Source organism: Misgurnus anguillicaudatus, chromosome 4, assembly GCF_027580225.2.
Source record: "Misgurnus anguillicaudatus chromosome 4, ASM2758022v2, whole genome shotgun sequence".
Classification (NCBI taxonomy): Eukaryota; Metazoa; Chordata; class Actinopteri; order Cypriniformes; family Cobitidae; genus Misgurnus; species Misgurnus anguillicaudatus.
The window spans coordinates 11454356-11467941 of record NC_073340.2 but is presented as its reverse complement, the minus strand read 5'-3'; the positions used below and the strand labels follow the sequence as shown (position 1 = coordinate 11467941).

General features: G+C 38.7%; 1 protein-coding gene and 1 pseudogene across 3 annotated transcripts in view; one reads left to right on the top strand and one right to left on the bottom strand.

Moving 5' to 3' along the window:
- jmjd1cb (jumonji domain containing 1Cb) overlaps positions 1 to 13586 on the bottom strand; it is a 163282-nt gene that overhangs the window by 117741 nt on the left and 31955 nt on the right. The gene's annotated exons all lie outside the window — the stretch shown is intronic.
- On the top strand, positions 3518 to 3634 carry LOC141363754 (5S ribosomal RNA; annotated as a pseudogene).

Genomic DNA, 13586 nt, shown 5'->3' with positions numbered 1-13586 from the left:
TGCTTGTTATATAAATAAACTACGTTTAAAAGAACTTTGTTGTTATTTTTTCTTAGCGGAGTTTACTGGAAGTTACGTGTGGACCACGGCAGCCACTTGTTTATGTTGTTACTGCTGAAACCGTCTATAGGGATGCTCTGATCGATCGGCCCCAGATCGGTATCGGTCGATCATCACATTAAATGAACGGTAATCGCCAAGTTTGTCCGTGAACCGATCTTTTTATTTACTTGGTCATAATAGGGCTCCTGAATGCGATGACCTGCTGTCGTAGTTGCCAACTTAAAAAAAAAAAATATTTAAGCCATTACACAATACTTAAACAATACTTAAACAGCCCGTATAATTGCACAAATTACTTGCCAGCATATTCTGTGTCTGTACCATAGACTCTGAAAAAAGATGGACGACGCCCGTTTGCTTTCTTCCGCTAGTGAAAAGTGAAGCCGTCAGTGTCACGATACGGCGCTGACATCTTGGGTCTTGAGTCTGCGCAGTAGCGATTTCGGGACCAATCCTGCGCAGTAGTGAGCAGGAAGTAAACCCGCGAAAGCAAGGCCCCGCCCTCGCAGAATGCGCATATCACACCTGTCAATCATGATGTAACACCACCGTTTTACAGCATTAAATAACTAACTAAAAACAAACTTATTTTAAAAACAAACACTTGAATTTACATCAGTGTGATAAAAACTACAGTCAATGACAGGAACCAGCTTCGGCAAAAAGATAATTGAAGTGTAATTAAATTGTTTACTTGGTCTCAAGTCCCATTGATAACATGGGGAGGCGGGGTTTATGACCTATACTGGGACCAGTCGCTGGGGGGCGATCGAGATGTTTTGGCTTTACTTTTCAGGGCTTGTGCGGCACGTTTGGTCTGTATGCTGGCAACTACATCAGAAGGTAAAGTCAGCAGCATGCGCCGTAGTCTGTTCTGGAACGCCACTGAAAGACCATGAATAAAATCGGTTGTTTTGTTTTCTTTGCGCACAAAAGTGTTTTTCGTCGCTTCGTAATATTATTATTGAACTGCTGATGGCACATGGGCCTTTTTGGCGATGTCTTTCATTCTTTTCTGGGCTTGATTGGGAAAATCAAACTGCAGTGTATGGGACAGTCACAAGCCTCTCTGTTTTCATCAAAAATATCTAAAATGTATTCTGAAGACAATCAAAGGATAAGACAATGGTAAGTCATTTATGATAAAATTTTAATTTTGGGGTGAAATAACCCTTTAAAAACACCCATGTTCTTCGCTGACTTACAGTACATGGCGACAATACAGTAGAAGAGCATGCAATGACTTTCATTTATCTTTGTGTATGTAATGCATTATGCACTAGTGTAATGTTATAAAACAATTTCCCCTTCAGAGAGAGAGAGAGAGAGAGAGAGAGAGAGAGAGAGAGAGAGAACCTTTTCATGTATATCTAAGATGCTTGATGCATTAATTTGTTCAGGTGTGAGAGTTCAGACTGAAGCAGCTCGGTTACCTACATGGCATATCCAAAGAAAACAAGAACGACAACTGGAAATGAATGGAAAAAGCAAGAAAAAAGTCAGACAGATGGAGACAATAAAACAAGATTATTTGTGCGAGAGCAGACTAGTGTTGGAACCGAAAGGAATGCGTGTGTGCGTGTCTGCGCGCTAATGCGACTCACATGTGTGCGCGTGAGAGAAAGCTGCGCTCATGTGCTGCACTCCTGCTGAGGGGAGGGGATTTCCACAGACCCCCTAATAAAGCCATCAATCCACGGCTTCCTCTGATGACCTCAGAGCTGATAAATACACACTGCTTCATACACACGCGTGTATTCCTCACATGAATTATAAGTGTGCTAATCCTTCTGGTCAAATTTTATCTGACCTACTCGAGTTGATTGTGTTGCACAACACCACATACGGCACGGCACAGAAAGGGTTCCTTCATCTGGATAGAAATGGAAGGAAAAGAAGAAAACAGCGAGAAAGAGCGATGCCAAATAAGAGAGCGGCAATCTGCAAACCCTCCAAAATCAACAAAAACGCTCTTTAGTTTGAGAATATGTGCCAGTAGAGACAGAAACTGAATTCTGTGTTTAATACACTGTGGGAGCTGCTGGTGTGGTGGCAGCACTCCACGTGTTTAATAGTTATGGCTCAACATTCAAACAAAATGCACAGAACTGCTGGTTAAACCATCATTAGTGGTGTTCGGCAAGCATCGATGATTACTTCAGCTCACATTTAGGATTAGGTGTTTGTTCCTATATATTAAACTTAGCACCTAATTTACCCTGCATCACTTGTGTCTTAAACATGAATAATATTTCAAAGCCTGTGATGTGTGCTGTTACTTTCCAAGTGATTTTTCCCAAATACAGCAGACTGAGACATTTATAGAAGACTGGATCTATATAAATGACTGGATTGCGCATAGAACGCTTAACATAACAGTGATGCGACAAGTGATGCTGCGTTTACACCAGCCGCGATAGAGGCGGCAAGCATGGGTGATTTACATGTTAAGTCAATGCAAGACGCGATTAGGCATCCTGCGGCACGGTAAGCGCGAATAGCGCCACGTTAACCAATTAGGACCTTGCTGTAGTAGTGACGTGATTACAGGAATCGAGCATAGTCTCAGCAGAGTTGCAGAAGCCCCTCGGGTAACGCGGATTTCCACGTGAATGTCTCGAATGACTACAATTTCATACAAGGCTTTTACGCGCGAATTAAGCAAGTAAACTCAAATGTACATGTGTCCAACTACACGCGAATTGCACGTTTTTGCTGCCTCTACCACGGCTGGTGTAAACGTAACAAAGCCACCGCAAAGTTTGAGCGGCCATCTTGGTATGCCCAACCCGTAGAGGGCGTCATTGACTACGTTACATGTACAACAACAATGCGATTATTTCCGATAATCAAAGTAAGGACTTAATTGCAGTAAGATGTTTACATGTCTGGAGTAAACCTCTTCCCTACTGTTTGCATGCAGTTTTAATTTTCTGATTATTCGCTATTGTTTGTGCTTATTATTCACACATAGCCCAGTGCAAACACAAATGATGAACACAAATATACTGTCCACTGTTTTAATTTACTTAAATGACAAACACATTCTTATGGACATATTTTGTGATAGTATTATTATATAAATTCACCCGCTTTACAGCGTATCAGTCACACAATATTAATTTTTAGGATGTGTGCGTAAATTAATTGTTACTTCTGATGTTATTTGTAATGTTTATGTTAATCGAACAGGATAAGGGATTTAAAGAAAACGTTAAGGTGAGTGTGTCTGCTTTATTCTGTCGAAATGACACAGGTGTAAATAAAATTTTACGACATTAAGAGCATACATGGTCAGCGTTATTTCTCTAAATAAGTTGAAAGAAGACTTATAATCTTTGGTTTTTTTTAAGCATAGCGGCGAAATTGGGTGTTGATTTTTTTATATTCCTAAATCAAAATGTTAGTTTGACCACGGTTTAAACCGTTATCTTAACAGTTTCAAAAACTGTAAACCAGCAGCCATATCACCCTGTAGCCCAAGGCAGCTTGCCCACTGAAGCTAAGCAGGGCTGAGCCTGGTCAGTACTTGGATGGGAGACCACCTGGGAAAACCAGGTTGCTGCTGGTAGAGGTGTTAGTGAGGCCAGCAGGGGGTGCTCACCCTGTGGTCTGTGTGGGTCCTAACACCCCAGTATAGTGATGGGGACACTATACTGTCAAAAAAGCACCGTCCTTCGGATGAGACGTTAAACCGAGGTCCTGACTCTTTGTGGTCATTAAAAATCCCAGGATGTCCTTCGAAAAGAGTATAGGGGTGTGCCCCGGCATCCTGGCCAAACTTGCCCATTGGCCTACTAATCATCCCTCATACTAATTGGCGATATCACTCGGTCTCCTCTCCACTAATAAGCTGGTGTGTGGTGAGCGGTCTGGCGCAATATGGCTGCCGTCGCATCATCCAGGTGGATGCTGCACATTGGTGGTGGTTGAGGAGATTCCCCCATTCATATGTAAAGCGCTTTGATTACTGAGAAAAGCGCTATATAAATGTAAGGTATTAAAATACATGCCTTTAACATTGTTAACGCATTTTACTGTACCAACAAAACCAATACTGTATAACATAACATAATTACGAAACCAGCACATACGGTACTTAAAGCATGATTATTTATTTGGAATTCAAAATGTATTATTTGTGATTAATAATACATATGCTGCGTTCTGTCGACTGATTTGATACTGTAATGAAGATGAATGTAAAGTAACTCACTGTTTAAAAAGTAAAAACTTTAAATAAATAACTATGTACATGCTTAGGATGTTTACGTTGTAATAATGTACAGTGAGACTTCAGATATAAAAAACAGAGACTGGTAAAGTCCTGTCTTATCATTAAAATCTGATAATGTCCTTTTTATTTAATAGAATGTTTGGGCATACCAATATGCGTCGCAGTGGCTTCACAATTGTGACGTCATGCGCAATCCAGTCATTTTTATAGATCATTGCTTGAGACCAGAATACTACAGAGACAAGATGTTGTTGGTCCAGTAAGCAAACACACAGATCAACCAGCAACACCTTAGCACCTGCATAGCAACATGTGAATGAACCACTCGATACATTTCAGTAATCACCTAGCAACAGCAGCACTGCCCTAGCAACCATTAAGAACATCAACATAGTAACACACTAAACCACCTTAGCAACCACATAGAGATGCTCTGGAAAGCATCACTCACATTTCCCCTTAAAAAATAAAAAATCTAGTAAAGCTTTTTGTCATTTCGGTCACGTTTATGAGTGTCCTGCCGTCTGCAGTGTTATTGAAAGTAAAGCTCTGTGTGTGGTGTGATCTGTGGGTGGTCAGAGGACAGCGAGTGACAGGAAAGGACACCTGCGTACAGACGCACTTAAAACAACGTCTGTTTGTACTGAGCTCCAACATTCAAACCAATGCTGACAATCACTGACCGAGAAAGTGCATATGTGTGTTATTAAACCTGGTCTGTATCCAGTAAAGGAATGACAGATAATTTGACGCTAAAACCAGATTAAAGCAGTCCGTCATAATATTGAGAGGATATCGCATAAGGGCCTTTCATTAAGCCCTCTTACTGTCTGTGAAATCGCCTGATTTATTACCGCAGCTTCTGTAATCGTTCAGAGAGATCAGAATGAGGAGTGTGTAAAATAGACAGACATATTAAAAACAGTGCTAACTGGATTGAGTGACGTGAACTTTGAGAGCACATAAGCAGGCTGTCAACATCAGTAATTCCCTTTTGAGAACAGCCGGTGTTGCCGGACTATTCCACGGTCTTCACATGAATCAGAGATTATGCAAGCATTAAGCCACATTTACAACATCCCTCTGATGAGTGAAATGAAAGGCTTTATATAGAGGAGATATAAACACAACGGACCAAACTCTATAAAACCGTACAGAATAAAGTACAGAATAAATGAATCAGTACTACCGCCACAAACTTACAACAGTTGACATGATGAAAAAAAACATAGCATGGAATCATTTGACTGTTAACAAGAAACAAAGATAGTGATAGTTTAACGTGTTTAACAAACATTAACAACGACAAATTATCGCAATGCATTTCGTACTTAGGGGCGTTTGCACAGCAAAGATTTCGACCGTTAACAAGAAAGTGTTTATGCGGTTTGACTGCTTGTTTACACGTGAACAGCATTTTCGGGATCCTGAAAATGCAAACTTCTGATGGCGGGTTTCAAAAGTACACGTTTTTGATAACAATGTCTTGCTGTCTCCGTGTAAATTGCGTGAATGTGAATCTGTGATAACGGTGACGTCATACGCATGTGTTAATTCTGTCTATAGGCATGCGTGAGTACAATGGTGACCTATGTGACTGTGTTTGTGCTGCTAAAAGGGGTTATTTCACAAGACTTTAAGATGTGTCACCAGATTACATATGTGGAGCTCAAATACCATATAGATCATTTATTGTAACATATTAAAATTTTGTAGGTGAGTAAAAATTTGCCGTTTTTGGGTGTGTCCTTTTAAATGCAAATGAGCTGATCTCTGCACTAAATGGCAGTGCCGTGGTTGGATAGTCCAGATAAAGGTGCGGTATTATCCTCTTCTGACATCACAAGGGGAGCATGACCTATTTTTTCACATGCTTGCAGATAGATGTGTAATGATTAATCGTGCAAATACCCTTTACTCAATGAAAGAATTTGAATGAATTACGGTGAAATCCCGGCACATCCCAAAGCAAGGGGGCGCTCTCGTGCAGAAACGTCCTTTGTGCCACAGAAGAATTAGCATTACAAACACTATTCAAGGAAATGTCTACAGGAATCTTTATATAGCTGTTCATTAATTGTTTCAGGTATTTTCATGATAATAAAGAATATTTATAATGATTGTGTTTGAAGAGTGTTGCTTTTTTAAATGCACGTTATAAACGACTCCGACTCATAAGCCGTTTCTCAATACCAAGTACGCCAAACTCGGACTTGTGTCCTTCGTAGTTCGAACTTGCAAGTTCAGACTCTGAAGCAGGGCTTGACATTAACTTTTTGAGCAACTTGTCCTTCGGACAAGTAAATTTGTGTTGCACTTGTCCATGCACAAAAGTCACTTGTCCGGGTAAAGATTTATAATATAATGTATTTTTTGTGTTTTGCTAATCAGTGGCGGAGCAAGGGATTTTTCATAGGGGTGGCCAGGTATGGGCCAGCAGTTACTCTGATGGCACATAAAATCTCTATCATCCAACCTTAAAATACTTTTAAGTGTGTTAATCAGAATAATGTATAACATTCAACTTCTACAATACTTTAATTTTAATTATAATGAATTGAGATTAACATACAATTTATAGTCATAATTCAACCTCATGTTTTTTTAAACTATTTAATCAAATAAAACTTTTGAAATTTACTTTGAAACCAGGATTTATATCTCCCATTGCTGAAAATACCATAGAGACCAGAAAATCTTGTGAATTTAGGCCACTGAAATGTATTTTACTAAGATTAATTTGGCTGCTTTTTGCTACTCTTTCTGAAGAATGATGCTATTTTTGCTGCCTTTCTCTTCATTTTTCCCACATTTCAATGATTGTAGAAAAGTGTCACCTTTAATAAATGGACTAATCCGGTCACCCCTGTTATTAAGTGCGAAATGGACTGTTCCAAAACATTCCACTAGAGAGTCTGCGCAGTGTCGGAGAATAGAGCAGGTGAATGATAACGGGAAAGGAGATCGGCTGAATAGTGTAAATAGTTATAGTTTAAATAAGCAGGATAGGTTTTGTGGACTGTGCGTGTGCGTGCATTATACTAACCACACATCAACGCGCATTTAATAAAGTCAATGATTTGAATACTTTGAGTGAGACATACTTGTTCTAACCGGACAAACTGTAGCCTTCAACCAAACCCGGACTAGCAAATTAAGCAAAATAATAGATGATTTTCAATGATTGTCTGACATTAAAACACTAAAGCAAAACATTAAAACATTACCAAGTTTTAAAAAACGTATTAGAATAAATGTATCTAGATTATCTGTTATATATATAAAATCAATCTTAAACCTAGCATTTACGCTGTAATGTTCGTGTGGGATTTTTAATGTACAGTGACGAACTCTGTAAGATTAAAATCAGCTGTCGCGCAGAACACACACATATAGGCGCGCTGAAAGAGAGATTCTCAATATAAAACAGATTCTTAAACAAGATTTTAAGCCCATTATGTGTTTTACCGAACGTTAGAAGAGAAAAAATACGGACTTAAATCGGCTTTTTTTGACACACAGTGAAGTCATTTATTCACGCCGGAGCCTGAAGAAACATCACTCTCCACATCCCATCCCGCGACTCCCGCCCCTCTGTGTTCGGCGATCAGGTGCGCGCACAGCTTGTTTAGTAACAATAACAGTAACATGTAAACGTGTGTGTCGGCGTGCCGCGCTCTCTGTTCAATATTCCGCTCGGCGTTTGCGCTGCGCGTTCTGCTCTGTCGTTAACAGCACATAACGTGAAGTAACATTGATTAAAATTTAACTTGTCCATTCGGACAACTAATTTTCTCTTACACTTGTCCTACAAAAAATCCACTTGTCCCGGACAAGCGGACAAGCCTTAATGTCGAGCCCTGTGAAGAACGAACTCCTGACGCGAAATGCATTCTGGGAAACTTCGCTGTCATAAGTCCACACAAGTCTCCTCTGATGCATCCTCGATAAAATGGGCGGATCAAGAACACATCCGGCGATTTTATGTGAACTTGGGCTTGATGCGAACTTTGAATTGGAACAGTACTTGGGCCGCGACTGATGACGTTTCACAAGTCCACAAGAACGCAAGTACAGACAAGAACACATATTGAGAAACAGCTATAATGATTTTAGATTGATAAGGACTTTATACTGACCAAATGCCGTAGTACATGCACAAGCTTTGCACGAAATACAGAATCGCAGCCTTGTGATTCAGAATCGATTTCAGACAGGCATTTTTAATGGGACACGCAATAAATCATTACAGCCCTACTTGGTTAACCAAAACTAAGTTACTGGGTTGTTCTTTTTCACATATTCTAGGTTGATAGAAGCACTGGGGACCCAATTATAGCACTTAAACATGAAAATGTCAGATTTTTCATTATATATCCCCTTTAAGATATTTACTAGTTAAAGTTTACAAGATTCAGCGTTTTATAGCGTTTTTAGAGTCACTTATGGTAATAAACCTTGTCCGTCTAAACAAAACTGCTGAATGCTTTCGCAATCTTGTTTGTATTTATAGCTGTGTGATGAATGCGTGTAAACATGGATCTATTGAACAGCATTGTTGTGTGTATGTGTATCATAAACGCAACGTTGTCATGTAAACACAGCCTTAATGTGACGTCTTTGACAAAGGTGCAGCGTTTTGTTTACATTCATTAACTTTGCAATGCATCAAATTCAAACTATAATGCTGCAACTGAACTGCTCAAGACGGTTTTGTAAGAAACGGCTTTGTTGTTACCACCTACATTTTTACAGCAGTGATTTTTTGGTTGAAGTCTCTGCATGAATCAGTCAATCTCTGTCTGCATGTTTAAAGTCAGATTTCATGTTTTAGAGTACTACTGCAACCCTACACGTGGAAATTAATGAGCAAAATTTAATAAGGTTTGTTAGAGTTGTGAGAGAGAAAAAGAATATCTGCCGAATCCAATTAAATACTTTTCGCTGAACCTCTGGAGCCGTGTCATTCCCAAAAGGCACTACTCCTATCGCCTGGTGATGAGACACACCAATTAAATGTCTCATACACACACACATCTGTGATCTAAATGTGACAGCAGCCGCAAGAACCATTAAAAACAGAATCAAAGAGCAAGAACACACCATGTTGGCTTTGGTCCCAACACAGTCATCATTTAACAAACAATTAATGCAATTAATGACACCGGCTTCCCTTCTCATTCAGGTAAACAAGTGCTGCCGCGAATAGTCGACGTAGTCGACGTAATCGACGATGAAAATTTGTCGACGGCAATTTTTTTAGTCGAGGAGTCACATATTTATTTTTTTTCCGTCTCAAACGGCCCACTGTAATTCTGTGTCATGTCTCAAATGGCTCAATGTAATTCACCTCCACACCAGTCTGTGCGCTGTGCGCGCCCTGCTGGTTAATCTGCTACGTTATCATCTTTCTTCCCTCTCCCCCTGCCTTCACTGCTTTAATTTTAAAAAATTGGCGGTGGCAGATGAGTCTATGGAATTATGAGTCGGAAAGCTTCCGAAGTATGAAAGTATTTTAAGCCAAGTTGTGATAAAAGAGTGGTCTGTTACACCGTGCCAAACGTCGCTGGCTTATCAAGGGAGCACAACGACAATGCACGAGCATCTCAAACGAAAACACTCGGGAGTTATTGACGATACACCCACAGAGAATAGGACAACGTAAGTAACTGTTATATGATTATTAATGAAACGGCGAGCTAGTCAGTACTGTTTTATTAACTCTTTTGAGAAGTACAATGACTCTGTCTTTGGATGTTAAAGGCTATCATTTGCTCGTGATTCCGCCACGGAATCAACACTGGACGCAACAAATAGATTTTTCATGATTCCCATTTTCATTTTTATTTTACTATTTTAAACGGCTCATTTCATTGTTGCGAGTGTTCAGCGCGTCTCTCTCTCTCTCTCTCTCTCTCTCTCTCTCTCTCTCTCTCTCTCTCTCTCACTCATGTTGCTTGCAGCGCCTCGACCGCGCGCGCCTCTCTCGTACGTGACAGTGAAAAGGTGGCAGTGTTTTTAATGTACTTTCTTTTTTGCGTAAACGTCAAGATTCACAGATGTCTCTGACAAAGACGACTGATCGAGTTAACATGACTTGAAGAAAGATTAGCAGTAGTGTGAGTTAGGGTTGGGCGATGTCCCCATAAATTGGCAGTTGACGATGGTTACGTAAACCATCGCGATGGACGATGATATCGTTAGGTGGGCGGGGGGGTAATTTTAATTTTTCGTTATTATTCGTTATTATATAATTATTATTCGTTATTTTACTTTATTACTTCCACTTAAGAAAAGTTGTGCACTTTTTATTTTAATATATATTTTACATAAATACTATTCTGTACTTAAAATCTATAATTTTGTTATTTTACTATCCCAACTACTATAGGTTGCACATAAGGGGAAAAAGTAGCTTTAATCCACTGAAGAAGAGTTGTGCACTTATAAGCACTTTTTAATCTCTTTACATAAATATTTTTTTGTATTTAAAAGCTATAATTTCATTATTTTACTAACCCAACGACTCCTCCGCGCTTTCCAAATTTTGCACGTAAATATCTGTGCATATGTGCCACCAGTACTCCGTCAGAGAGCGGGTCTTCAGCACCACGGGGAGCAGCCAGCACTTCAATCCGCAGCTTATTAAAACTAGACAAAGTGAACAGGGCCAGACACATCGAAATTTAAACATGGTCTGTGTATGTAAATCCCGCGTTTCGGTCGGAGTGTTGTTCCCGTTTTCTTGTTCTTGACGTTCGCTGAATTCTGGGTTTAATCTGCCGCTTCAGTGCAGTATAGCCTCAATGTAACAATGAGCACGATCTCCCGAGACACTACAATAGGCTACTAATAAATGATTAATATGGGCTGTTTTCTTGTACAAAATTAATTATTTTAAGATAAATGTACAACATGTAAAAAGACAAGATTCTAGCAATGTCAAGATTAGGGATGGGCATTTTCCAGTAACTTACTATTACCAGTAATTTACTATTACTTTTAATATTTAATTTTTCGAATATTTAAGCTCTTAAAGAACGAATATTCGTTTATTTAAATTATGTTAATTAAGACATGCGTGTTTTGTATTTTTCATTTTGTCATAATTTCACAGAAGGCTTAATTAGGAAATATCCACAACAAGCTAAACTTATATTCTGTATGTATATATATATATATATGTATGTATTTTTAAGTTGAAAACATTGTAAAAAAATATATTTTATTTATATATATTTTAAATTCTTCTTAAAAAATATCCTACAGAAAAAAATGCGTTAAAACTTAATGCGGAGCGAAGTCTAGTCAAATCCTTAGTTTCAAGTCGGTCGTTAGTATTAATTCATTACTGTTTGATCTTACATACATTATATTATACCAAATATTATACACTAACCCCAAATCTAAGCGAAGTTTGAGGACTTGCGAAGTTTAAAGTTTGAGGACTTGACAAAGTAGGCTATCATCATTTAAACAGACTCAAAACACCAAGAGCCCGGAGCAAATGAAAAAACACATCTACATAACCGACTGCTCAGTCGCCATTTAAATATCTTCTCAGTTTAGTTTGACATGTATTTGTGAATAAAGAAAACCGTATTTATCCTACATGCTTCGGTGAAAGCCCGTTCTTCTGACTAGATACAATAATGCTTTGCTTTAAACTGCCATGTTCAGTTATCCGGTTCATTTTCAAAAGAGCACCGCATATAATAAATGTTCTCCGTTTCATTTCGTTCTCCGTGTCTGTCTCCTTATTAACAAAATAAAGTAGACTTTATAACAGAAAGCTTACAAATCTCTCATGATGTGTTGATTCGGGCGGCGGAGAAGCACGTTTAATAACACGTGAGCCCTCACTGAGCCAGTGGCCAAATACGGCGCGGCGCGGACAAACCCGGAGATAAAAGGAAAAACTTAAATTCGTCTGCATTGCCAAACAATCAGAAATACATACAAATTAATGTTCATGTATATTTTACATTTAAGTGTGTAAAAGACAGTATAGATGAAGTGAAAAGCATCAAATAAGTTGTTACCCTTTGGTGGCACATTAAAAACAAACAAACATTCGAATAGCATTTTTTAAATTCGAATTATTATTGCCATTCGAATATCCGTGCCCATCCCTAGTCAAGATCAAATGCCTGACAGGATATTTTCACAGACTAACACACGTCACGTCTCAGGCATAGACTACAGTATTTAAAATAGCATATATGCATTAGTTATATTTTCTATTTAATTTATAGAGCAATTCACGCAAAGATATTAGGTTAACTATAGTCTATATAGAAGAGAGTAAGTGTATGTCGACTCGCAGCGGAGTGGGGAGGGGGCGTGGCATCACGATGGTGTCTCTCCATCGTGATGTCAGTCAACCATCACGATGGACGATGATATCGTCTATCGGCACAACCCTAGTGTGAGTCTGTGTGCGAGCTTTCTCCCTCCCTATGATGCTGTATGCCGTGTTCTGTAGTCTATGTAACAACAACAGTGTATTCTCTTATATTTCTGAATTTGCACCGAATTGTCTGCGCTATATCACTCGCATTTAAAATCAAGAAATGGCTCAAAACACAACAACAATTATGAGAAGAGCAACAGCAGTAAAGCTACAATGTAAATGTATGGTGATTTTTGCATATCTAAATCAGGATTTTAGCAGCAGTTAAAGGAACAGCTGGTTGGATAAAAAACGAGGTGATGGGTCATGTTTAGTCACTATTTTATAGGCTACAACAGAACAGATAATATGTAAAATAGCATTCAGTTGTGTTAAAATGCAATATAAGATCAAAGAATAGAAGTGAAACATTTCATATTTCTGTTAAGCATCTACTTTGCACTGGACGTTTTTATTATTATTTATATTGTTTACATTGTAATTTTTTATTTGGTAACATTTAAGTTATTCATATTGTTTATGACACCGGTGGGTTCAAAATAAAATGGACACAATGAAATAACAAACACTTGAGGTTTTTTTAATTAGTCGTTTAGAATAGTCGACTATTCGAAAAATTAGTCGAAAGATTAGTCGTTAGAAAATTAGTCGTTAGTGGCAGCACTAAGGTAAACATTATTAATTTGCTGCTGACAATCACCAGGTCTGCATGAGTATGACGCAGGTGTCTGATGTACATGTGCTGCATACAAATGACATCACACCTCAGGATAAAAGTTGCAGAGATGCTCATGGTTTGTGGGACAACAGTAAAAGGATTATAATTTGTGTAGCGAGCAGAATGCAGCTGTTTGTATGGCATAGGGCTACAAT